Here is a 26,452-nt window from a genome sequence, read left to right on the forward strand (position 1 = left end):
GCCCTTCTATGGGGTACGATGGGCAAGAGTGGACAAATGGCAGGGTCAATCTGCAAGGTGGAGAATCATGGAATCTTCCAGAAACTTCTCCTGTGACACTTGCCTATCTGCATTCGCCCAGGGATGAGTAAGAGATCATCAATCTCCAAGTGGATTCAAGAACTATTAGAGAGAGGACACTAATCAAATCTCAAAAGCTGACTCACCCCCCTTGCAAACATCTATATATGGATCCCTCATCCCAGAGATCCGGAGGCTGGAATTTTGTATCTTGTAAGGAAGTGCTGCTGGTTTCTTGGTGCAATATCATAGTGTTGGGTGATCTAAGATTTTCATGAGGTGAAGAAGGGCTCTCTTGTTGGGAGGATGAAGCTGGGTCAGAACAATTGGTTGTAATCCTCTTTTCTCTTTCTTGATTATCAATAAATCTATTCAAGTTTTCCTCCACATTCTTGTATGATTGATGATATATGCATTTGTGTGGTCAATATATATCTAGTCCTATATTGTTTATGATAATAGATCTATGTTCTTGGATAGTGTTATGCTGCTTTGATTCTACAGGTGCTCTTTGAAGCTGGGCATACGAGGAAGCGAGTGGCAGAGATCTACCAGAAGAGAGAGGAATCAAGTAAGGAACCAAGCGCAAGACAGAGGTTGGTCTCCTTTATTCCCCTCTTACCTATTTCTCATAAAGGAAAACGAAAGTAGTTTTAGTTTGTTTGTTTCTAAGGTAGCTACCAGCCTTAGTGGGACTAGCAGCTCTGCATAGACACTAGTTTTCCCGATAACACCGACATTTGTCATCCTGCTATTATTGATAAGGGCTCCCGTAGCTAGATATGATCCAAGAGTTTGGGCACCTCAAGGATCCTGCCCATCATATTTTGTAGTCCTCCTGACTACAGCTCAATGTCACCCCACCTCTTCTCTTGAGGTGCATGAGCACTCATGGCACAGTCGTCATCATTCTCGACTTATTTCTCTGCCTTAGTCAAAGTTGCCTTGGAGTTGAAAGCCTCTCCCTTGTTCTTCTTCCTGGGACATTGGGATGCATAATGACCTAGCTCCCCACAATGGAAGCACTTTACCTTGGAGATGTACTTCTTCTTCCTCTTCCCTTGTTGTCCCGCAGATGCCAGAGCCGCATCCTCCTCCTCCTCTTTCTTGATTTGACTTCCCTTCCCACTACTCCCCACCTTGGTCAACCATCTGATCTCTTCTTGGTGAGGAGCTTCCCACATCTCTTCCCATCGTGGAAGAGTAGCTCTGCCCAAAATGCCTTGGACAAATGTCTCCCACTGCTCGGAGACTGCATTTAGGGTGGTCTTGACCATGAACTCTTGATCCGGCGTGGCCCCTATGGAAGTAAGTTGGTCATGAATCTCCTACAATATGAGGAGGCATAGATCTATATGCTCCCCCTTCTGCATCTGATACAACCACAACTAATTTTCTAATAGCATCTTCTGCTGCACGGTAGTGCCCTGCTAGAATGTCATCAAACTATCCCACATCTCCTTTGCTGTGTTCTTTTCAGCATTATGTGGTATGACATGATCCTTGTCCCCATCAAGGATTATGCACTTTTCCCTTTCCATTGCATCCTCATACTTCCCATTATCAGCTGGGTCGATTGGGATAGCCACGGTTCTCAAGGCGAAGCCCTTGATGCGATGTCTATCCAGGACTGTAAGGATCTTGGCCTTCCAAATGAAAAATTTGGAAGCCCCATCCAACCTGTCTTGATCCCTCAGTCCGTTTACTGCCATATTCACTCTTCTTCTAGACTCCCTTTGAGATTCGACTTCCCTCTTGGAAATCTCCCTCTAAGTCCTGATTTCTCTGTTGGAAATCTTCCCACCAAATGTTGAACTGCTCCTCTCCAATCCTCTTTGCAACTGCAACTCGGATATGGATTTCTTGGCTAGAAATCCGCCAAGGTATCGAATCCCTCTACCTTGGTTCTGTCCTGTTAGGTACTGTTATGCTTCGACAGAAACAAAACCCCACCAGCTTTCCAATCCACAATCTGCCCACAGCTCCCTAGGCCTCGACAATTGAAGAAACTGAGACTTCCAGCTCTGCGCAATCCCGACAAAGGCTGAATCACTCCTCCGGCCAACTGTGTCAAGACTACCTGGCTGAGTAGGATGATGTGGCTCTTTGTGGGCCTCTTCTGCCTCTCTCTGCCTTTGCGTTGTCCCTCTCTTTGGCTCGAAATGATGATGCAGGCCCTCTGCGTCACTCCTTCTCTACTGCCTTCTACTTAGGAGCAGTTCTGTCTCTTGGGACAGTTGCTACTACTGCAAATTTCCAATATCGCTGATGCCTTCAGTCCTCCTGTGATCTCCAACCCTCTGATACCATGTTGAAATTTCTAAATCTGACACGTTAGAAATCCCTACTGCATTATCTGGTTTATTTCTCCTACTTGTTTATTACATTAACAAGTTATTTATCTGACTATAAATACTGAAATAAACACAAATGCAACCTTAACTCATATATAGATCAACAACTGAAAAATACTGAGACAAACACACAAGGGACACAGTTATTTTTATAAAATCGTCCCCGGAAAAACCCAATGTGGGAAAACCAGTGCAACAATTCTTAGGGTTTTATTATTATACAGATTATTGAGTACAACTAGGGTGCCAGAAATGGCTCACCCAACAGAGATTTTTATATGACAGTAATACCTCTTCTCGTAGATAGATATTCAGCTAGGCTGCCCCACAAAAATCCTTCTGGCGCTTCCTTTAGGCTCTGCGTTAGACCTTCTAGTCTCAAAGTAGCTCCTAAACCCTCTGTGTCAGCTTTCTAACTCTCTGCGTCAGCTCTCTAGCACTTTGCATCACCGACGCAGGCCCCTCAGCCTCTGCACAGTCTTTAGCTACCTCTACGTAGCTTCGGCTGCCTCTGCGTAGCTCTGATTGCCTCTACGTCAGCCTCTTTAGTCACTGCGCTGAGCCTCAAGCCCTATCCCTACCTCTTTGCTATGTATTCACTGCCCCTCGCTTGTAACAAATCACTTGTTTTAATTTTCTCAGCAAGCCCCACTCCAGAAAATTGAACTAACTGATCAGTCTTGGTGTATCTCCAATTGACCCTCAAGCCTCCTCTTATACTTTTCCTGTTGAGTCTTCAACGACTGAGATTAAGTCTCTAATCAACGACTAAGATTAGATTTGGCTTGATCCATGTCATTTAGAACCTTCTCACCCAGTTTTATATTAATACCCATTAATATTTTAATTTTCCTAAGTTTAGACTTAGGAACCCCATTAAAAATATTAATTATTTTAATATCTCTTGAACCAGGCAGAATTTCCCCAAACCATTTCCGGGTCTTGGAGATCTCATGTGCCTTAGCCTCTCCACCAATTTTCATGGCTAGAGCACATCCGATGCTACCACAAACCAACACGTATTTTCCATCAAGGTATCATTGAATGAAGACAACAAGCTCTTTCATAAAGAGAGAGGACAACCGATAACCAAGAGTTGATAGTTGTACAAGTCCTCGTGTACTTTACCTTGCTTGTCTCAAGAGCCACACATGGTTTCATACGAAACTAACCTATGGGTGAAAACAAGCAAAGAAATAGAAAGCAAAGGACAGAAGCAAATGAAAACAAAGCAACGCAAACAAAGTAAACGAAGCAAGCATGCAAAAAAGTAAACAAAAATCAAACACTACTCCTACTCCTAAACTAAATAGTGCATGGTTTGTTTCATGTAAAGTGATATCTCCAATGCAGCTATCGACGCATTGGTTGACCCATGTTGGTGAAGGCGTGGTTTACGAGAAAGATAAGCATGTTAACCAACAAACAAGAAAGATATAACAGTGAAGACCAACACGCTCCGAGTTTAAAAATGTCCACAGAAAAGAAAAGAATAAAAGTGAAAGTCGAGAATTCTGCGGACATGTCATGGTTATGCTTCACACTACGTGCAGACAAAAAACATGTACATTCTTTTGATCGTGACAAATGAGCAAACATGAGAAAGAAAGACAAATCACACTTAGCAAGAGTGCTCGTTTTGTATGATTCCTCCAATGCATGAGCGATGGGATCATGTGATTCAGGTAGAGGATGTGAATTTTGTGAACTAGATTGATTTTCAATGTCAACAGGAGAGTGATGAGGAGCCTTGGGTGTTTCAAAAGATTTCTGATCTGGAGTGGAGTCGACCTCGAGACAGCGAGGACTTGACAAAACCATTAGCTCGAGCTGAAGTGCCTCGACATCTTGTGGGGGTTCCACTTCATCAATAGGTAGATCATCAAATACAGGTGGCCTAGAAAGATCGATGGCTAATGAATCAACATCGTGATCGAATGAAGGAGAAAAGAGATCACGACAACCATGATTAGAAAATTCAATATGTTCATCGACATCCTCATGATTTGATGAATCGTACAGAGGGGTTGATGAGAAGCAAGAATGTTCACCCTCTGCATTTTCAGAAAAGACAGATGAAATATTGAGTGGATTTGCAAACACAAATGTGTCCTCTCCGCTATGCAATGACAGATTGACATCCAGTGTATTCTGTGAATGATCGAAAGTAGATGCATCTGGGAATGTATTCTCACACGGAAAATCAACAATGGAAGAATCACCAAAGATGTCAGGGAAAAGCGGATGAGGTGCGAACAGAAGGAGGTCATCCTTCACTGCGGGTTCTTCTTCAGATTCCCACACATACTCATCATAAATGATAGCGCAGGTTGGCTTCTCAACACCAACTCCGTCGACAACTTGATCCTCGTGAACAACAAGTGTGGAGTCCGGAATGGGAGAACATAACATAGTACAATCCAGAGGATCAACAGAATGTAGGGACAGAGGTTGAGGAAATAAGTCCACGTGACAACCAATAGTCTTGTCAGCCAAATCTACACAGAGATCAAGAGTAGGTGGGGTGGGAGGATGTGACAGTTCAACAGATAGATGTGCACCTTCTCCCACCTCACATTGCGGGGCCAAAGCTGTTTGGTGAGATGAGGACAGACAGTCATTTGTGACAGCAACCGTGTCCACATTGGATTTAGCAGCTCTAACACCGAGGTATGTTGGGGTTGGTTTTAATGATTCTAAGATATGTGGATTCTCAGATATGTGAAGAAGATACTGAAATATTTCATTGAGAAATTTTCAATCAATTTCATCCTTTAGGAATTGAGATGTGAGATTATGAAAGCGATACCAGAATTGTGCTACGGATTCATCAGGGGCTTTCCGTATTCCGAGAATTTTTTTATTAAGTGCTTGACGATCAAAGTTATGGAAAGCATGAGATAATTCTAAAACAAAGTGACCAAATGAGTGAATAGATTTTTTGGGCAGTGTGACAAGCCATTGCAATGGGTGCCCACGAAGCGTGAATGTGAACAACGTGTAGATCACATAATCCTCACTGGATTTGAGGTTTCACATAGATTGGAAAAGGCAAGACTATGCCTCTCCCAAGTTGTTCCACCTTAACTTTCATATGTGCTCTGTGACAAGAGATTCCAGAACTCGTCCGGGATTTCAAAGTCATCTCCATAAGACATACATCTCCGAGGATGAAGTGTAACATAAGACAAGATAGATGTGTGAAGATTCAAAACAGATTTCGAGTACTCAACTTGTCATTTGGCCCTCCTTCTAGCACTAGAAATGTTGACGATGCTTTACCTGCCAACATGTCAAGGGATCTCCCCTGTAAAAAGTCCCAACTAGACCTCAGACTGTTTGGAGTAGGAGTCCCAGCAGTGGGTAGTAAATCTATGCATTGATTGCGATAACCTGCAAAGGTAAGCAAGATATCCTTGTCAGAATCAAGTGTGTGACCTTGCAACAAGCCAGGAAAGATGCATGGGGAGGTTCTAACATGCAAAGGGGAAAAAAGAAGTGTATCCCTTAGAAGCGTGTAATAGTACGTAGCTTGAAAGGAACACATGAGCTGAATGACATCACAAACCGGAAAGCAGAATAGTTGACAATCCAAAATGATGAGTTAAACCAACAACATGCTTCAATAAGATTCATACAATCACATACGAAATAGTCCATACATCAATGCGTAAGTAAAACTACATACATTGCTAAAGTAACCAGAATAGTCGAACTACAATAACAACATATGCATGAAACGTGTTGGCTCTGTTATATTATATAAAGTGAAAGTTCCATCCATACATACAACCATGACAACCACTAGCCCCAATAGTGGAATGTTACAATCAACACTGCCTGCTCCTCCAAAGAGATGTGCTCACTCTGCACTGTGGAGAAGCCAAGGCTCGTCACAATACTCTCCAAGCCCTCTCTAAGCAATGCTTAGCAAAAGCTTGGCTCCCAAAAGCCCCTTCTATGAGTTATGAGGTTCTATTTATAAAAAAGGGTGGGGTGACCCTTGAAATTCCCCTTTGTGACTGTTGGACTACCCTCATGACTATTTACATCACATATTACTGTTTGTATTCCACTAATGACACTTAGAATTTCAATTTACATCAAGTTTACAAAAATGATACATTTTGCACATATACCCATGTGGGACAAAATTGGCTTGAGTCAGCTAGACAAGACAACACTAAGACTCAGACAACTATAGAAAGACCAACTCATTAACCTTCTCTCCATGATCCTCGGTGACAAACTGATTCCATGCTTGATAGTGTGCAATGGTGTTCACGTACTCTTTGATGATGTCCTTCTGGAAATGAACTCTTGCCTCCATTTCTTTCGGGTATACTGATTTGGAACCTCATTCCAACTCATTTTGTAACATGCGCAACTTAGTCCTGAGCAAGGCTGGACTAGCGATCTACATCCACATGTTATCTGCGCTAACTTGCAAATCTACGCTCGTGGTCGTGAGCATCAACTGATCAAAGTACACATCGAGCTCCATTCTAATTTGGTTCTTCTCTTTTGCCTTGGTGAGCGTACCAATTGACGGGGTGTTGTACTTCCTCACCATGACATCCAAACTCTTGTACAACCATGCATACGAAGCCTCAATACTAGTGATGAGCGACGGAAGTTCCTCATAGTTCCGGATCTGACTCCGGATGTGTGCTTTGTCCAACTCCACCTGCGTCTTCATCATCTTTTGCAAGTGAAGCGGGGCTCCCTTGTACCTCACTTTCCATGTCTGTACATGATCAACTATTGCATGTATGTCTGTGGGTGTTTGTGCTATCTTGGTGCAGCACTGCTGATGACCATGTAGGTGGACAACTGCCTTGTGCACAGTCATGAACCTGTCATATAGTCTCCGTGTGACTGTCTCAAGAGCTGACACTTCAGCAAGTATGGCCATTTTTGTCTCTCCCAGAGATAACCTTGGATTTCTTACTAGACCAGTGCCTGGGCACATCTAAATTCTATGTATCTCATATGATCCTCAAGAAATTGAAGGCATCATGTGCATCTTCTACACATAGTAATTACAAATATACAAATATACACATAACAACATAGGTTGATTCTTTCATCCAAGGATATAAGCCATGTATTTCTGGTATCCTTTCACATATAAAACTCACAAGAATAAGGCAAAAACAAGGTGAGTCCAAGTAATCAAGGACTTACAGTTTAATCAAATTTTGCATAATAATGAAAGAAGAGAAAGAGAATAATAACTCATCACATAGAGCTTGAAACATCAAAAGTTGTATACTTATCTGAGCTAAAGATAGACAGGTGGATGTAAGAAGAGTGAATGTTATGATTTTAGGAAGTGCTCATTTAAAGATATAATCTCAGACTTGCATACAGGCATATGTATTAACTAGTTAACACCAATGAATGTGTAAGAATATAAGAGATATTTCTGGCAGCTACAATTGCTTGAAATCAGAGAGGAAGTGAGAACATAATGAAAGTTTAACAGAGAAACAACATACTGTAATACTCAAACATGGGAATCACCACTGTTTCATTCATATTAAGAAAGAAGTAGATCTGGAATCCATACAAATCCAGAAGCAAATACATTTTTTTCCTAGAATTCAGGACCTTTGTCCAATTCTTCTTCCTCCCTTTTAGAAGGAGAGGGAGGGCAAGAAAATCATTTATAAAATATCTTCAGGATGAAGTTTACAGCTTTCTGTATGAATGGTTGTCTCAGTGTGAATCCTCTAACTATTACAACTGGGAGATTCCTTTCTTGAAAGCAAAATAGAATAACAATATTGTGATCAAAACAACAAAACAAAATTAATCCATCTAAATTGAAATGATGGTTTCTCGAAATATCTTCATGCCACTCCTCTTTGCTTGCCTTTGGTCCTGGCATTTTCCCGACAAGTCATGATTAATCCTCTCTTGGATGGTTCCTGGTCACTGTCGGTCTTTAACAGTCTCATCCCTTCCCTTTCACTTAAGCTGGAGCGGTCACCCACAACGATGATAACAAACTTTGAAATAGTTGCCGACTCATATGCCTTTTAAATTTATGTTAGATAATATCGGTGCCCTGAAAATCTCTGGTGTCGTGTTTCATGGAGTACCTGGGAGTTTTTTGAACGCTGGCCTTTTAACATAGGAACACCGTGAAACAGGTGAGCCCGACTGCCCTTTAAGCCCTTGTGAATACAACCCCTTTTTGCTTCCTCTTTCATGTGATCGGGGGCTTGAACTGAGCACTTAGCCCTTCGAGCACTAAGGCTTTCAAATGTCGTGTGGGGGGCCTTTTCCTTTGTTACTTGAAATACCTTCAATAGCCCCTTACACTGCATCGGTCGATATCCCGGACGTGAAAACTTTATAAATCACAGCTCATTACATATCGCATCCGGGGCCTTTCCTTATCGCAATTTCCAATTGTCGATAAACCTGTTGACATCATCACTACCACATGTCACCCTGTGATTGGTGACATGTGGCACTCGAAAATAGCCCCATGTCACCCATGAAAACACTGAAACCAGGTGACACATGTCCTCTCCCACATCATTGCTGACGTCGGCTGCCATGTCTGCTCTAAGGACCAATCAGAGGTTTCCATGTCACCCCCTGGAGGAGAGAGAAAAAAGGCTTGTTGGGCCTTGGTTTTGCATGGAATTCCTTTGTATTTTTGAATTGACCTTCCTCGTCGATTTCATCTTAAATTGTAATGTTGATGATTTTACGATGTTTCAGAGCTACGACCCTGTTAGGTTCCTATACCAATAGGTTTCATTTTTCATGATTGACCTGGGAAGTGCCAAATATGTTCATCTTTTCATGCTGCAAAGGTTCCATATTTTGTAAAAAAGCATTAGAGGAAAGTTAAAAAATGTAAAGAGGGTATGCCCTAAAAGAAAAATCAAAGGGCAAAAAGAGTGAATTGGTTAAGAAAAAGTAATAAAAATGAACCCCAAAGAAAGACCAGGAAAGTGGCCAGCCAAAATGCCACGGCTAGCTGATTTGCAAGTTCACAATGTGCAAAGTCTTGTTGTTTATTACACTTGATGGGTGGCCCAACAGTTCAATCTGGACTAGTCCAAGTTTAAATTGCTTGTTGTAGAATAGAGAAAAAATATCTGTCCCAACAGTTTAGGCTTGGCAGATAAGTAGATAGGCAGAGAAATTAAGGAGCCCAACTGCTTAATCTGGGCCCTTGGAAGAAATAAGGGTAGATTTAGATAGGAGGAGAGTCAAAAGAAAAAAGGACAATCAGGGTTTGCTAGTTCAAATGCACCCAATCAAATCGAAGAAAAAATGTTAGGTGTATTAGGCTGGGTAGGTAGTTTGAGGTTGCAGAAGCAAGGTTTTGACCACCTGATGTATTATCAATCAGAGCCCATCTCATCAATGATAGAAATGTCAAAGCAGTTGTCTAATGGCAGAACTATGGAAGCATGTCTAATTCCCCTTCAATCCCCCTAAACAGTCTCTTACTAACATCCCCTTAAGGGCCTTGGGATCTGCCCAATAAGTCCTGCTTTCACTTCATTCTTTGTCAAATACTAAGTCAAGTTTTGGGTTTTCTTAAGGAAAAGAAACCACATTCCTTGTGTAAAAATCCTCATTCCAAATTCCATTCACTTCTTATATCTAAGTTTCAGTTCATAACTTAGCCTCATCCCCACTTTTTCACCTCACAAACTCATATTAACTTCTAATTCTATTATATAGCTCCCTAACTACTTTCCCATTCCTATTGCTACAAAAAACTATATAAATTTCCAAAAAATATTACATATCCCACCCCATGGCACTATAGCCCTATAACATAAGTTCGGGGAAATGCTAAGTTCATTTAGGGCTTAGCATTAGCCTTTCCGCGTTCAAACCTGGGTTAACTTAACATTTGGTTAAGTTAATAACCATTCCCCCCCCTTTCTCACTCGTAAACCTTATTGTTTTACCCTGTGCGCTCACATTTTCGGGTTTTGTTTAAATATTTGATAAAACAATTAAACTTTACCCCCGGCGCATAACCATATAAAACCCACAAACCCAAAGTTCTCAACCCCTGCAGCATTGTATAAAGATTAAATATTCGGGCGGGTCCTGTACGTTAACATCCTGCCAGATCGCAGTTCCGTCCACCGTCGGATCGGGCCCTCCCCATTCGACGGCTCTCGTTGATATCGGAGCCGCTCCGAAGTACGGGGGTTAGCGTCCGATAGCACGGCGGTTTTCCCGCCGTACAAATGACGCGTGTCTGTTTTTGATTGCGTCGGGACGGCTCTAATACATACCGCCCCCGTACCAAAGGTGGTCCGATAAAACCATTTATCGCCTTCTGTTTTGGCGCCACGTCCCCGTGACGTCATCTCCGCGTCAACCCTCTGCTGCTCCGTGTCATCGCCACCTCATCTGCCTGCGTCCCTACCCTGCCATTGTGTCCTGTGCCATGTCGTTGCCCCAGTCAACTGCCACATCACCTTGCCGTACCCGGGACCCGCCAATGACGTCATGCTGACGTCATTTCAAAAAAGCGCCAAAATGCCACGAAAACCCGAATTTGCATTAAAACTCGCAAAAGTGTTGTTTTTGTTTGTTTTTTATGTGACTAAACGGTGCAAGTTCTTGCATGAAACTTACATCCAGTTGGCATTCGACGTTCCCGTTAGCCACCCAGGCATACTCGACCTGCAACCCGAACTTTTCGGCCTCCGCCTGCAACTCTCCACCACAACAATTTCTTGAAAGTACAGGTATTTACCCGAAAAAACGCCTATAACCCTGTTTTTCTTAATTTCTCTACAAAATTTGCCAATACACCTAAAAATTCACCTGGAAGACGTTGGCACCCGCGAGCTTCTCGTCTCTGCCCCACTGTATAACCTGATTTGCGACCAAAACCCGACAACTCTGTTATCCCTTGCAAAATTTCCATTAAACTCGAAATTCAGCTCCACTTCTCCCGCAAAGCCACTGAAGACTGTCTGCAAAAGTCCTTTTATTTTTCTCCCTTTCAGGTGAACTTAGTGCAGAGCCCTGCACATTCTTCATTTCATTGAGTTTTACTCATCGATAACATCTCTGCACAGAACTTAAAACTGTGAGTTCCTTGCCCAGAAAACCATTATCAGAACTCTGTTACTTGCTGAAATACAGGCCTAATCCAACTGTAATCACAGTCAAAACATGGAGGCCCCAGTTGCCCTCAATATTGCACCACTAAATGCACCCCATAGACAGTTAGAATGGATTCCACTGGCAGATAGAGACTATCAAATTGCTGATATGGAAGGAGACAAGCCTCACCTTCAGGCTTTCTGTGAGATAAGGAATAAATTCAGAAACAAAGATGACCCATTGGGAATATGGGAGTCCAACATGCCCATGTACTACTTGCCCTCAGTAAATGTCTTTCCTGACCTCATCCATCAATGTTGTTCCAATTATGAGCCTTCTCAAAGGGTAGTGATGGGCCTTGCTGGTAAAGTCCTCTTTTACATTACTCCTCAGTCTATAAATGAGATGTTGCAATTCAAACCAACTCAGCCTTTGGTCCCCCTTTCCATGAAGAATCTGCTGGATCAAGCCTCAAAGTTGCCCTTTGCAGAGATTGACAGAATTTCTAAGTTGTTTATGCCACCAGACTGTTACTCCAGATTCACAATCCCCTATCTCCATGTTGCGTTTATTGAGGAGGGAAAAATGCTTATAGATATGATCTCCTACATCCTGGGATTCAGAACAAGTGAAATTGTGGACAACACTATCTTTGCCTTGATGTCTATCTTCACTCCAGGACAGCCCCCTGTTGTCCAATATGATTATGTCACCTTCATAGCTGACAAGATTCATGAGCAGTTCATGAACCTAGAAAGGGAAAGGGTATTCAAATACACCTCATATATCTATCATTTGCTGCTATATTATCAGTCTGAAAGTTTCCCAGTCTTCCTCAAAAAATTGGATGCTAGGGGGGAAAGGAGGTCAGTCATATTTTGGTCATCCGTATTCCAGCATGTTAGTTACTCCCCATACACATATTGTGAGTTCATTGACCTTTTTGTCTATCCAGCTACCTGCTTATTATCAACAGATCCTCCTCCCAGACTCACTGATGAGATGCAAAAGATTCTACAGCTTTCCAAAAGCTACAACATTGGTGACTGGTATTTTTACCAAAACCACACAATAATCAGGATTTATGGCTGTGAATTAGCCCCCTACTGACTGCCAAAATATGTCCCTATGAGACTCTTTGCCTTAGAATGCTTTTGGAAATTTGGTAATGTAGATATGATTCATTTCCATGGCAAAAGCAAAAAGGCACAGCTGAAAATCAGACATCAATTGGGCCCCTTTATCTTCAATAAGAGAGAAGAAGCATGGAAGGATGCTGACCAGACGCTGGGAGAGAAACTTAAGCTCAAACTAAGTTTCATTTGGTCACCATATGATCCCAATCACTTCATAAGCCTTAGAAGAATTAAATACAGGCTTGCAGCATATGAACACTACAATATCCCTGAAATTGAACAATATGCAAATCAACAAGAATGGGTAGAGGGAACTCTAGTTGAAGAATTTTTTGAGGAAGAGATAACAGAAAAAGCAATTAAAAACCTTGAAAAAGCAATTGAGTTGGAATCTTTTGGACAGGTGTTTTTTACAGCGCCTCGGCACCCTGGAGAGGGCACATCATCGGCCATGGCCTCCCGGCAACCTGCCCAAGTAAGTGTCCCACCAGCAGCAACAGAGAAAGGTAAAGAAGTGCAGCATTCAGAAGAACAAGTACATAATTTGGAACAACAAGAAACAATGGCAGATCGGCCTACTTCTACAGATGAACAGGGTCAAGGGCAACACCCTTTAACTCAAGTAAAAGTGACTGAAATTCCTGTGTTGCAGACTCCTGCCAATGAAGAAAGAGTAAAGAAGAGGGATAGACAGGAAGAAACACCTCCAGGGACATCCACAGAGCAGCAAGGAGAAAAAAGACAGAGATTAAATCCTTTTTCAGAAGAAGAAATGCCAGAGGGGCCCACTGAACAACAAGTTCCCCCAAGCATGGAAACATCGGCCAACTCCTTTCACCAGGAGCAAGAGAGACAACAGGGGGTGGAAGTAACATCCACCAGGCAACAGAGCCGACAGGGCTCTGACATCAAAAAAGCATTCACTGATATCAAAGCTAGGAATGAGCCAGTAAGATTACAGCTGTACAACCAGCTAATAAGGATGGCCCCCACCAATCAGCAAAGGCTAATGGCAGCCTATGACATCCAGGAAGGGAGATTGACCCTCGGTCACTTCAAACCTACAATTCAGCAACCACAATCAGCGGCCGACTACATTAGAACCAATCTGGAAGTTTTCGCCAGGGATATCCATCCGATGGACCAGATTGAATTACACAAGTAGACCGGGGAGATGGTATATTCTACTTTAGCAGATAAAACATTGTTAGCCCATAGATTGCAAAATTCTTTGCACAATACTGTTGCCCAACTAGAGTTGGAGAAAGCTTCATCACAGGCCAAGGACAACAGAATCAAGTCCTTGGAGGAGATCATCATAGAGCTGGGACATGATCCCACTAATCCCAAGGGTGTGCAAGCTTTGATAAAAAAGAAGGATGAAGACATAGCCACCCTTAGAAGACAAATCAAGCTGCCAGCTACATTGCATCCTCAAACTACAGAGGTAGCCCAACAAAAAGAAGAGCATGATGTGGTAGCTTTGCTTATAACCTTGCATAAAAGGTTGGTAGAGACAAAAAGTGCCCTGGAGGCATCATTACAGGGAAGACAAGGAGGGTTGGCCTCTCAGCCAATTCAAATGGCTCAGATCTTTGCAGCTGCTCCCCCTGCAGCCACCACAACAGTCCCTCCCATCACTCCAGCATCTGAAGTAGGTACTTCAAGCTCAGCACCAATTTCAGCAACTACTACAACACCTGCAGAGCAAGGCACCAGCTTAAGAATGGACAATATGATGAAAGAAATAGAAGCCTTGGAATTGCAAATGGCGGAATTGAAAGAAACCAAGGAAAAGCTGGCTAGAATTGAGGAAAAATATGACAAGTCAAAACAGGATGTAGCTGAGAAGACAAGGGAAGTGAAAGCCCTGGAAAAAAGAATAAAGGAGCTGGAAAAAGAGCTTACTTTTGATAAAACTCTAGCAGATATCAAGAAAATTCTGTGGGCCAAGATTGGCCAATCCATTACAGACCAATGGCAATCCATTGAGACCATGCATGAGCAAATGGATTTGATAGGCAAAGCTCAATTTGAAAATCAAAAGGCTAGAGCATCTTTGGGTAATATGCTTGAGCAAGCTAATAGGATGATCCAATTCCTGAATACTCGCACCAGAGGGCAGTTGGCAGCAATAGGAATCAGGAACAGGACTGATACTATCTTGCTAATAAATAGGGTATTGACCCTTAGGAATTTTGTGCAGACATTGGAAAGAAAATGCCAAGAGATGCAAGTAGAAGTGGATGAGTTCAGAATAAAGATCACAACATTACAGAGCAGAGGGCTACCTAGCCTAGTAACCAGTACTGGAAGACTGCTGTCACATGAGCATTATGCCAACAGGGTGAACAATTATGCCTCCAATCAAATCACAGCTTCCTCAAGCACATAAGAAGAAACAAGACCTCCATCTGGACAAAGTGTTTTTGATAAACTAGAAAATCTATTCTACATTGCACACGAGATAAACCATCTCTTTGAAGACCAGCCAAACTTTTATAGATACACAGAAGCTGATGAAACACTGATAAAGATACAAAGGCATCAGCTACCTACAGAAGATTGGTGGAGAGGAATGATGGAGACATTGCTCAGGTGATTTTGGTTATTAATTCTTTTTTGTAAACTACAGTTCAGCATATACAAATGGCATGCTCCACCTGTCAAAAGGGAAGAAAAGGCAGTGCAAGGCAGAAACAGAATGACCACTACAGCTCAATAAATGCAAAGAAGCCAAGCACCCATGATGAAGACAAAGACAAAGTCAGCAACGTACCAGCATCAGAACAACACACGCAGAATAAATGCACAGCAGGCAGCTGACTCATTTAGCCCAGAAAGTCAAAATTTTCTGACAAAATGGACAGCTAGCAAGCCAATATTAACTGCAACATTTAATTCTTCATTTACTCCCTTGGTAGAGTTGGTGATGTAATTTATTGCATGAAAACTCATCATCTAGATATTTTGTATCTTATTTTTGTATATATACCTCCCCAGAGAACGTATTTGGGGTTGGTTGGTGATTCTCTCTAAGAACTATGTTGTAAATTTTCAGACTTTTAATACAAATTGCTGGTGAAGTTCATGGGCTCTGCACTATCTGGATGTGAAAGTAATGAACTGCGTTCTGCTACAGAATTCCTGTGTCATTTAATGGAACAATAAGTTATTCTAAACCGTGTTTTGTCTTTCTGTGTTTGCAAATTTCACATATGTTTCATGATCTTAGTAACAGAGAAGAAGAATAGCTCAGGACTTGTGCGAATACACCCTCTGCTCAATCTCTGTTTCTAATTGTGTTTTCTTCAGAATTAGTCATAAATATGAATTCTTAATTGCTCATGTTTGAACTGATTCTCTTATGATGGATGCTGTTTATGAATTCTTAACTGCTCCTAGATAATATTCTCACACTTTCCCTCTATCAGCATAGTGAAAGATCCTTGACTGCCTTTCATTCCCTGATTTCATGCCATCGATTCCTAGATTTGAAGAATTGTTCCATAGATGCATGTCTGGCTCTGTAGCATTACCTTTTCCACAAGAAACACTTAAAGTAGTGTACCATCATTGACTCCATTGCCCAATAGTATAGACTGTTGTGAAACTGCATCCTAGTTCTGCCTGAAATTACCATCCAACCAAATCTAAAACAAAACCCTGTACATCATAACTAGCCTAAAATTACTCCACAACAAAGCTAAAATATACAGAGAGAGCCCTCTCTGGTTGCAAGTAGGCTAGGACTTGCAGCTAAAAGATTGGTTAGTGGTTACCTTGGCCGTATTCCCTTAGGAGCCAGGGAACAACCTGAGTGATAAGAGACCCCGCCGATTGCCGATGCCACGTGGAGGAGAGAGAAAGGGGAGGCCCACCCCTTGTTTTGTCATCCATTTCATTTATATTTGGTTTTCTCAGCCCCCTTGTGACGCATCGCTTTATCACATTTCGATAGTTCTAGCGATATCAACATTTAGCGATAGTTATGGCCCTGCTCTGGTGTGCACCCTTGACGCCTGGGATCGGCGAACTGCGATATCAACACTCACCTTGAAACCCGCCTATAGCATAAGTATGTGCCCTGGGACCCGTCAAATGCTGATCACCGATACGTTTCTGTGCCCTTACCTGTTGACCACCAACATGCAATTGCGATAAGCCTTGGACCTCCGATTGTGATTTGTCTTCTACACTTATTCATTTTTTTCTCCATCAACTGGGATTTTCCAAGGTAATCTTAAAAATGCTTTATCTTCTGCTCCAGGAGTCCATTTTTGGACTTCCATATACTGTTGGAAATATTTTTCTGAGCACTTAGCAATGGAGAGAGTTTGGTTAATCTCTGATAGCTTATGTGGCCTGAAAAATGGATTTAACTTCACTACTCTCGGCCAACCTTGACCAATTGAAACCCATAAGGTAGTGAGTGACAACATTGGCTCCAACTGGGGATAGTGTCTTGTTGGCAAGGTGATGAGGACTTGCAGACTGGTAGCCTTTCCTTCCATTAGGCATGGAGTTATTATTAAACAACTTACAATTTTGTGAAAAAGGACTTTTTTGAAAATAAACTGAAAAATTCAAATAACAATTTCAACACACACACCAGGTATTTACAATGAGCAAGAGATAGATATCTCTAATTTTGAAAATAAAATTTTAGGAACTTACCATTTACAGGTAGTTCCAACAGTTCGCCATCCAGGGCTAGCGGTCCCCCGGCCGGGGTTCGGGGGCTAGCGGCCCCCCGGCCGGGGTTTGGGGGCAGCGCCCCCGAAGCTAAAAATAGATGTAAAATTGCCTTGTAAAAGTCTAGTAATTTCTAGTCAATCTGGGCCGTTCATTAGGCGGATGATCTGACGGTAGAAGTTATGTTTAATTTAGGGTTTTTTTGCTCTAGAAGGCAACCCCTCACTATATATGAGGGAATTGTATTGAGTCTATATCATATCTGTATTCTGAGTGAGGAAGAGAGAGAAGATTGAGAGCGAAGAGGGTGTTACAGCGGATCTACTGTACGTTGTATCTTTTTAGTTTACTGGATAATATAATAAAAGAAGGACTGGCTGTTTCTCTGTGGATGTAGCCCAAATTGGGTGAACCATGTATATCTGTGTCTCTCTTGTTTTATGCATTTTTTGTGTTTATATTTCTGCAATATTTTATGTGTTCCATTGCTCCGTAATATATAATTTTCTAACAGAGTCGCCAAGGTGATATGAATGCAATCAGAACAGACTTTGCTCACCTACACGAAGGGTGTTCAATTTGTCGTATCCCAGGGGAAAAATCCTTCAATAAGCTCCCCAGCAACGACGCCAAAATATGTTGTCTCTCCTAGAGACAACCTTGGATTTCTTACAAGACCAGTGCTTGGGCACATCTAAATTCTATGTATCTCATATGATCCTCAAGAAACCGAAGGCATCATATGCATCTTCTACACATAGTAATTACAAATATACAAATATACACATAACAACATGGGTTGGTTCCTTCATCCAAGGATATAAGCCATGTATTTATGGTATCCTTTCACATATACAACTCACAAGAATAAGGCAAAAACAAGTGGAGGCTGAGTAATCAAGGACTTACAGTTTAATTAGATTTTGCAGAATAATGAAAGAAGAGAAAGAGAATAATAACTCATCACATAGAGCTTGAAACATCAAGAGTTCTATACTTATCTGAGCTAAAGATAGACAAGTGGATGTAAGAAGAGTGAATGCTATGATTTCAAGAAGCACACATTTAAAGATATAATCTCAGACTTGCATACAGGCATATGTATTAACTAGTTAACACCAATGAATCTATAAGAATATAAGATATATTTTTGGCAGTGACAATTGCTTGAAATCAGAGAGGAAGTGCGAACATAATGGAATTTTAATAGAGAAACAACATACTGTAATACTCAAACATGGGAATCACCACTGTTTCATTCATATTAAGAAAGATGTAGATCTGGAATCCATACAACTTCAGAAGCACATACAATTTTTTCCTAGAATTCAGAACCTTTGTTCAATGTTTCTTCCTCCCTTTTATAAGGAGAGGGAGGGCAACAAAATCAGTTACAAAAATATATTCAGGATGAAATTTACAGCTGTCTGTATGTATGGCTGTCCTAGCGTGAATCCTATAACTATTATAGCTGGGAGATCCTTTCTTAAAATCAAAATAGAATAACAATACCATGATCAAAACAACAAAACATAATTAATCCATCGAAACTGAAATGATGGTTTCTGGAAATATCTTCATGCCACTCCTCTTCGCTAGCCTTTGGTCCTGGAATTTTCCCGCCAAGTCATGATTAATCCTCTCTCGTTCAGTTCCTGGTCACTGTCAGTCTTTAACAGTCTCGTCCCTTCCCTTTCACTTAAGCTGGAGTGGTCACCCACAACGATGATAACAGACTTTGAAACAGCTGTCGACTCATACGCCTTTTAAATTTCTGTTAGATAATATCGGTGCCCTGAAAATCTCTGGTGTTGTGTTTCATGGAGTACCCAAGAGTTTTTTGAACGTTGGCCTTTTAACACAGGAACTCCGTGAAACAGGCGAGCCTGACTACCCTTTAAGCCCTTGTGAATACAACCCATTTTCACTTCCTCTTTCATGTGACCGTGGGCTTGAACCAAGCACTTAGCCCTTTGGGTTATAAGGCTTTCAAATATTGTGTGGGGGGCCTTTTCCTTTGTTACTTCAAATACCTTCAATAGCCCCTTACACTGCATCGGCCAATATCCTGGACACAAAAACTTTATAAATCATAGCTCATTACATATCACATCTAGGACCTTTCCTTATCGCAATCACATTCATCAATTAGCCTGAAACCCAGAATTGCCAATCATCGATCATCGATAAACCTGCTAACATCATCACTGCCACGTGTCACCCTGTGATTGGTGACATGTGGCACCTGGAAATATCCCCATGTCACCTTTGAAAACACTGAAACCAGGTGACATGTGTCCTCTACTACGTCATCAATGTATTGTCATGTCATTGCTGACGTCAGCTGTCATGTCTGCTCTGAGAACCAATGAGACGTCACCATGTGGCCCGCTGGAGGAGAGACAAAAGAAGGCCCTGTCAGGCCTTAGTTTTGCATGTAATTCCTTTGTATTTCTGAATCGTCCTTCCTCGATAATTTCATATTAAATCGCAATGTCGGTGGTTTTACGATGTTTCAGAGCTGTGCCCCACAAATCGCCGATCGTAGATGCCACATGGAGGAGAGAGAAAGGGGAGGCCTGCCCCTTGTTTTATCAGCCATTCCATTTGTATTTGGTTTTCTCGGCCCCTCGGTGGCACACCGCTTTATCGCGTGATCGTTGGTTCCCGCGAAATTTACGTTTGGTGATAGTTCTGGCCTTGCTATGGTGTGCACCCCTGGCGCCTACGATCATCGATCTATGATATCGACACTCGCCCTTGAAACTCGTTGATAACATAAGCATGTGCCCGGGGACCCACCGACTACCGATCGCTGATAGTTTCTGTGCTGTGAATTGTCAACCAACGATATGCGATTAGCCTTGGACCTCTGATTTCGATTTGTCTTCTACACTTAGTCATTTTTTTCCTCCATCAACTAGGCTTTTCCAAGGCAATCTTCAAAATGCTTTATCTTCTGCTCTAGGAGTGCATTTTTGGACTTCCATATACCGTTGGAAAGATTTTTCTTAGAATTTGGAAATGGAGAGGGTCTGGTTAAGCTTTGATAGCTTATGTGGCTTGGAAAATGGATTTAACTTCATTTCTCTCAGGTAACCTTGACCAATTGGAACCCACAAGGCAATGAGTGACAACAACCATCTTCATCTCTACTCTGACGGATATGTTCATTATTCCTCTCTCTGCCTGGTTGCTTGTAATTCCTTAGCCATGTGCTCATTTTCTGCTATCAAGAACTTAGCACTCGAGCTCGTGGCTTTGGCTTAAGCCTTTATAACATCGACCAAGGTAGTTGGATGTCTTTGTACATCAGACACAATCAACCATTCTTCTAAGTGCGCAGGTGATGCATGCTCATCCGAGGTGTGCGCTCTATGTGCTTGTACAACTATGTGTTATGACTCATCAAAGGATATCTTGTACACCTCTATTCCTAGATGGTCCTCAAGGAGAATGGTATGCCCTTGTTCACTCAAGACTTGCTCTGTTGTTGGAGATGGTGAAGCCTGTGGAGTGACCTCGTTTTCTTTTGGCATTAGGTCGATATCCTGATCCTATTCTGGCTGCTCCATCTCCATGTCCATCTGTTCTACTATATGTTCATCCTGTAGAGCAAGCTCTTGTTCTTGCGGTTGCTCACCCTGTTCCTCATCTGTTGCTGGTTTAGAGTCTTCAACCGGTATCGATGCATTGTGCATTTTCTGCACGTCTTGCACTTCCTCCTGTTCATGCTCATGCTACACTCCCTTCTCTCTTTTGCACAACTCTTGTTCTTCCTTGAGGTTTTGTTGGAATTCTTGCAACATCCTCTCTCCATCTTCCAGTCTTTGCTTCTCTCTCTTTCTTTGCGCTATCCTCCTATCGCGTTGTCACCTCTTCACATCTATCTCCAAAGCTACCTTTTCCACAAGTGGGTCTTCCTTAAACTTGTAGCTTTTCTTTGTCTCTGTTCTTTCAGAAATCTTCCTCTTACCTTTGTCTTGCATAGGTTCGCTACTTGTTGTTGTTGTTGTTGCTTCCCCCTGTGGTGCTGCTGCCTTGAGTGTTGCTAGCCACTCCACTACAATCCTGACCGGTTCATTGAGGCTAGAGGAGTTATAACAATATCTCCATGGGTCTTCCTTTGGCCAATCACACGCCCCGTGGATCCAATGATAGTATACCCTCGCACAACGGTCCCTGCATAAACCATGTGGTTCATACGAGTTGAAACTCCTGGTGTCGAACTTAAAATTCTTGAAGTATACCACCTCAGCATCTGCTTCTTTCAAACTCCCGATCGTGTACAACCTAATTTGCACAGGAAGCGTGGGCCATGGTGCCTTCTTCTTCCTATGTAATCCAATTGACAACCTTGTCGAGATGTGGTATACAACCTCCTACATGACCATCTTGTCCGTGGCAAACCTTGATAACACATGCAAAGCTTTCTCCGTGATGTACATCTTGATGAAGGTTCCCTCGAGTGAGGCGTACCAATCTACAATGTTCAACAACACCTCCATTGCTACCTGGGACATGCAGGGTAGATCTTGTTCAAAGATCATTGTGTATAGAGGGGTGATGAAATGGTCATATATTCTAGCCATGACTCCTCTCTAGTTGCAATATGAGAGCAACTTGCAATATATGTTCACAAAACTATTTGAAGGTGTCCATGCCCAACCCATGCCAGGAAACTACTGACGGGCACAGATTGCATCGAGCAATTAGGCAGACATGAAGAATTTTGGTTCTTGATCCTTGGGAAGACTCCGAGCATTGGATAGATTCAATTTGAACTTGAGGGCCAACATGTTAGACCAGTTGAATGGTTTTCCTTCACTTTCCAGCTGATCCAACATAGCAACCCAACTATGTGGGAAGGTCTTTGTACTCCCTTGGCCATACAAGTAGCATGCGAAGATGACCAAGAACTAGTATGCCTTCTCGAGTGTCTTTGTCTTGTATATCTGGTTGGGTGTCGTCTAGAATTTTGCTGGCTCCTTTACCCAACTCTTCAAGATGTCCCTTGTGTTTGTGCTACCATTGGGAGTGTAGAATGGTGCATCCATCCTGCTCACTAGGAATGGAAAATGATATATCTCCTAATAATCCTCTGTCCTAAAGGAAGAAAGCCTTGCTCCACTGACACTACTCAATATCATTGTCTCAGGATCAGTGTGTGAGACAATCCAGTGGATCACATCTGCGCATGGGAACACGGGAAACCTGCATGCAACCTTGTATAATCCTGACTTATGGATGTTCACATAGACCTGTCAATCCTCCATATTCTCCTCAAAGCTACCTAATAAGATGGTGTTTATGTCTTGCCATGTGATCTTGATGTCCTTATCAATGAACAAGTGTGTGTCTATGTACATGGGCAAGCTCATTGACCCCTGTTCAACCACGTCCCCAGTACTGCTTTCAACTGTGTCTTTTGATCTAGCTCTCTTGGAGGCCATGATACCTGTATTGCTGAGAAGATGCTCAAAATCATGTGGTCCCTAGAGACAGAGAAGATACTCATGGCAAGATAATGTCATCTAAAAACATCAAACCACTTCGAGAAACATTCGGGCAACAAAATGGTGACTGCTGGGCAAGCTTGCGCATCACTAACTTTAGGAAGCCGGAAGAATGCCATCTAGAACTGTTCATTTCACAGTCCCAGCTGCTAGTGAGGCTAATTACCGGATGGATCTGCGCAATGTGTAGTCTAGGGAGATTGACTGCTGACTGAAATTGTGCAATGTGCAGAACAGTTAGGTTGGGTTGCTGGCTGGAACTATGCATTGCATAGTTCCAGTGGGCAGGACTGAGCACTGCCTCCCAGGATTGCGTAGAGCACAACTGGGTGACAGTGTGGGAATCCTTTGAGCAATTCCTGGAGGCAAGGCATAACCTTGACTACCAGGAATGCGCAAAGCTTTCTAGGAGACACAGGATTGGGGTCGAGACAGCCCGGATCTGCCCAATGGCAACCCGAAAACATGAAGGAGTGAATGTGTGTGTGAAGCTGGTGCAGATTTACGTGAAATAAACATGCATGCGATTCAAGTGAGTGCAAGAATCAATTAAACGACAAAAGCAAAAAGGTCATGAAGTGAGTCGCTGAAATGATGACTATGAGTGTAGAAATAGTGTTATGCCCGCAACACTAAGGAAAGGTAATGAAAAACTTGAAATAACACTTCTTCAAGATAAAGTATATTGAAACACCAACGGTTGTTCAATAAAACCAAGGAAACATCACTCATACAAGCTGAAAACTAAAAAGCGACAGAAAAAGCAGCAAAATGCATGAAAAGCAAAACTTACTCGAAAAAGTTGCGTTGAAGGTTCCTAGATGCGTCGGGAATGTCAGAGCTCCAAGATCGAATGTGAAGAATGAGGTCTAACGTGTCATTTAAATAGATTTTGTGAAATTAGGGTTTATGACGTGCATGCCACAAAACTAGGAAAAAGCGACACTTGGCGGGAAATTTCTAAAAACGGTTTTGCATGTAACTCCTGCTAAAAATAGATCCCTAAAATCTAGGGATGTTTTTTCATTTTTTTTTCTTTTTATTTTTTTGTGAAAAGCCGTGTGGCATGCAAGGAAGGGTTGCGGAGTTCTGGAGGGAACAGGACAACCTACCAGCACATGCAATGGACAGCTAGTGAGGGAAAACTTCTGCGTTCTTTCTAAACTAAGAGGCCTTGGATAACTGACAACTCTATGCAATTTTTTAGAGTAGTGATGGTGGGTTTCTCTTCAAATTTCTGGAGAGCATTGCAGCTGGCCAATTCTACGCAATTCTAGAGGATAGTGTAGCTAGCCTGGGCTTGTCTGTGCATTTCTGGAGAGCAATGTAGTTGGGTTAGTTTTGTGCTTTATGGATGGGAGTGTAACTGGTTGAAACTTCACCTTTCTAAAGAGAAGTTCCAGCTAGCTTTCTCTGTGCAATTTCTGAGTGGAGAGAATCTGATGGGCTACTCTACGCAATTCCTGAGGGGAAGACAAGATGCCCTCTAGGTTTGCACAATTTTTCCCAACAGCTGATCGACCAAATGTGAACCAAGTGCTGGGTGTGCTTGTGGTTGACCAACAGACAATTGAGTTGAACACAAGCTGTGAAATGACAAATGAACTCAAATAGACACAAGTACCTGATCAGTGCAGGATAACTTTGAGGTTTTCGAGGATGGAGTCTCCAAAACGAAGCGAAGGCAAAATTTTGGAGGGTGGTTGTAGCCGCTACAACATTGGTGAAACGCTGGTAGAACTCCTGCGCTCTATATGGACCTTGTTCATGAAAATAGTGTCTAACTCCTCCGAAAGTATTGTTCGGTTCTTCGATTTTCATGGCTTCAACACTAAGCTTGAGTTGAAGATATATTTCCTTACCATTCTCTTGATCGGTTAGCACATATTCCAAGCCAAGTCAGTTGTTTCAATTGTGGATGAGAGACATATTGGTACACAAGTAATAAAGATGTTAGAGTCTTAGTTTCATCTCTGGTGTTGCTCCATTGCCAGCAGGCCTATACAGTACCCCGACGGAGTCACGTAGGGACACAAGCATTGCTCCACTACCAGCGAGCCTGGTCAGTACCCCGACGGAGTTACTTGCATCACCTCTCTACGCAGGAAGCCTTTGTCTTCTTTCACCTTATTTTTTTTTTCATTTTTCCAAGAACTGTGCATAGGAACTTATTTATTTCAGAGGTGGAAGAGGGATCCCGACTGTTAGGGCCTAAATCTACCTCAGGCTGAGAAAGGCAGGATCTAGGGTAACATCAAACCACGCTTAACCTGGTAGCTAGCCCTACCAGGTCGGGAGAGGGCTCTCTCCTTGTCAATCTCAGGAAAATATAGCAAGTGAGGCTTGAGATGATTGATGTAAAGACTAATTTTAGGCTAGGTATATGCTTAGAGGAGTTTGATTGAATTTTATGTTGGTTTGTTGGCTCAAATGTGAAAGGCAGATTTGGGTCTGGGGAATGGACTCAGTTTTGCAGAGGTTTCTATGGGGCGAGGTAGGAAAATGCTTTAGTACTTTAAATTGAATGAGATGGAGAGTCTTAAGACTAGTGAGGAGTTGGAGAGGGCATGAGAGTCTCAGGAGTCCTCTTCAAATAGTAGAAAACATAAAAAACTAAACAAACCCTAGGTAGAGCACTGCAACATCAATGATTTCTACCTTTATCCTTGATTCATTTAGTTCAGCTGAAAAGAGAGAGATAATGGCATACATAAACACATGTAAACTTGAATTACAGAAGAAGAAACAATACCAAATCAACTTGCCACAAGAATCCCACAAAATGCTGCAAACCCTGGTCTATTCCTTTGCCAAACTGCAGAGATGAATGTACAATGCTGCTCAAAGCTTTCACAAGAGTCCAACCTTGACAAATGACTGAAAAAGTACTAGATATAGGCAACAAAAAACTCATGCTAGGCTTTAGGGGTCGAATTCATGAGTTTAGGAGTTGTTCCAACAAGATCTAAACTAAGAACTAAAAAGTAGGCAGTGGAACAACTTGCCTCTAAAATCTAGGAAACTGATTCATTTAGTTCAAAACTACCTTTTCATGATGTATCTACCTCCATGAGTGAATTTTCAACATTTTTACATCAAATTCCATCAAGTTACATAAAATTACATCATGATTTTGACCATGAGAGAGAAAAAAGTCAAATTGAGAAAAAACTGGGCAAAAAACAGAGTTTTTTGGCAAAAATGACAATTTTCCATCCTGTGCACCGCGCCACTGTCCTTGTGCGTAGCACCTTTTTGCAGCTGATTTTGGATGCCTTACCGTGCACCAAATTTGCTCCAAGTGGGCTTGTTGGAAAGGTCTATCTGTCTACTTTCTACAACAAGTGGAATTTATGAATTTGGAGTCCATTTTCCCCTCCAAAAGTGAGTTCTCCCAACACTGCTTCCTTTGTGGCCAAAAAGGGGTAGAAAGGGCATTTTTGAGGTGTTTTTGACCCTTTTAGAAGCTCAAAACTTGAAAAGAATTTCTAGTAATTTTGGGAATTCATAATTTTTCATGAGGAATCCAAGAATGCAAAGTTTTCCTCCAGAGGAGGTCCCTAGCAAAAGCGAGGACCAGGTG

This window comes from Pinus tabuliformis, chromosome J, assembly GCF_031772625.1.
Source record: "Pinus tabuliformis cultivar Carrire ecotype Pingquan chromosome J, CPIR1, whole genome shotgun sequence".
Lineage (NCBI taxonomy): Eukaryota > Viridiplantae > Streptophyta > Pinopsida > Pinales > Pinaceae > Pinus > Pinus tabuliformis.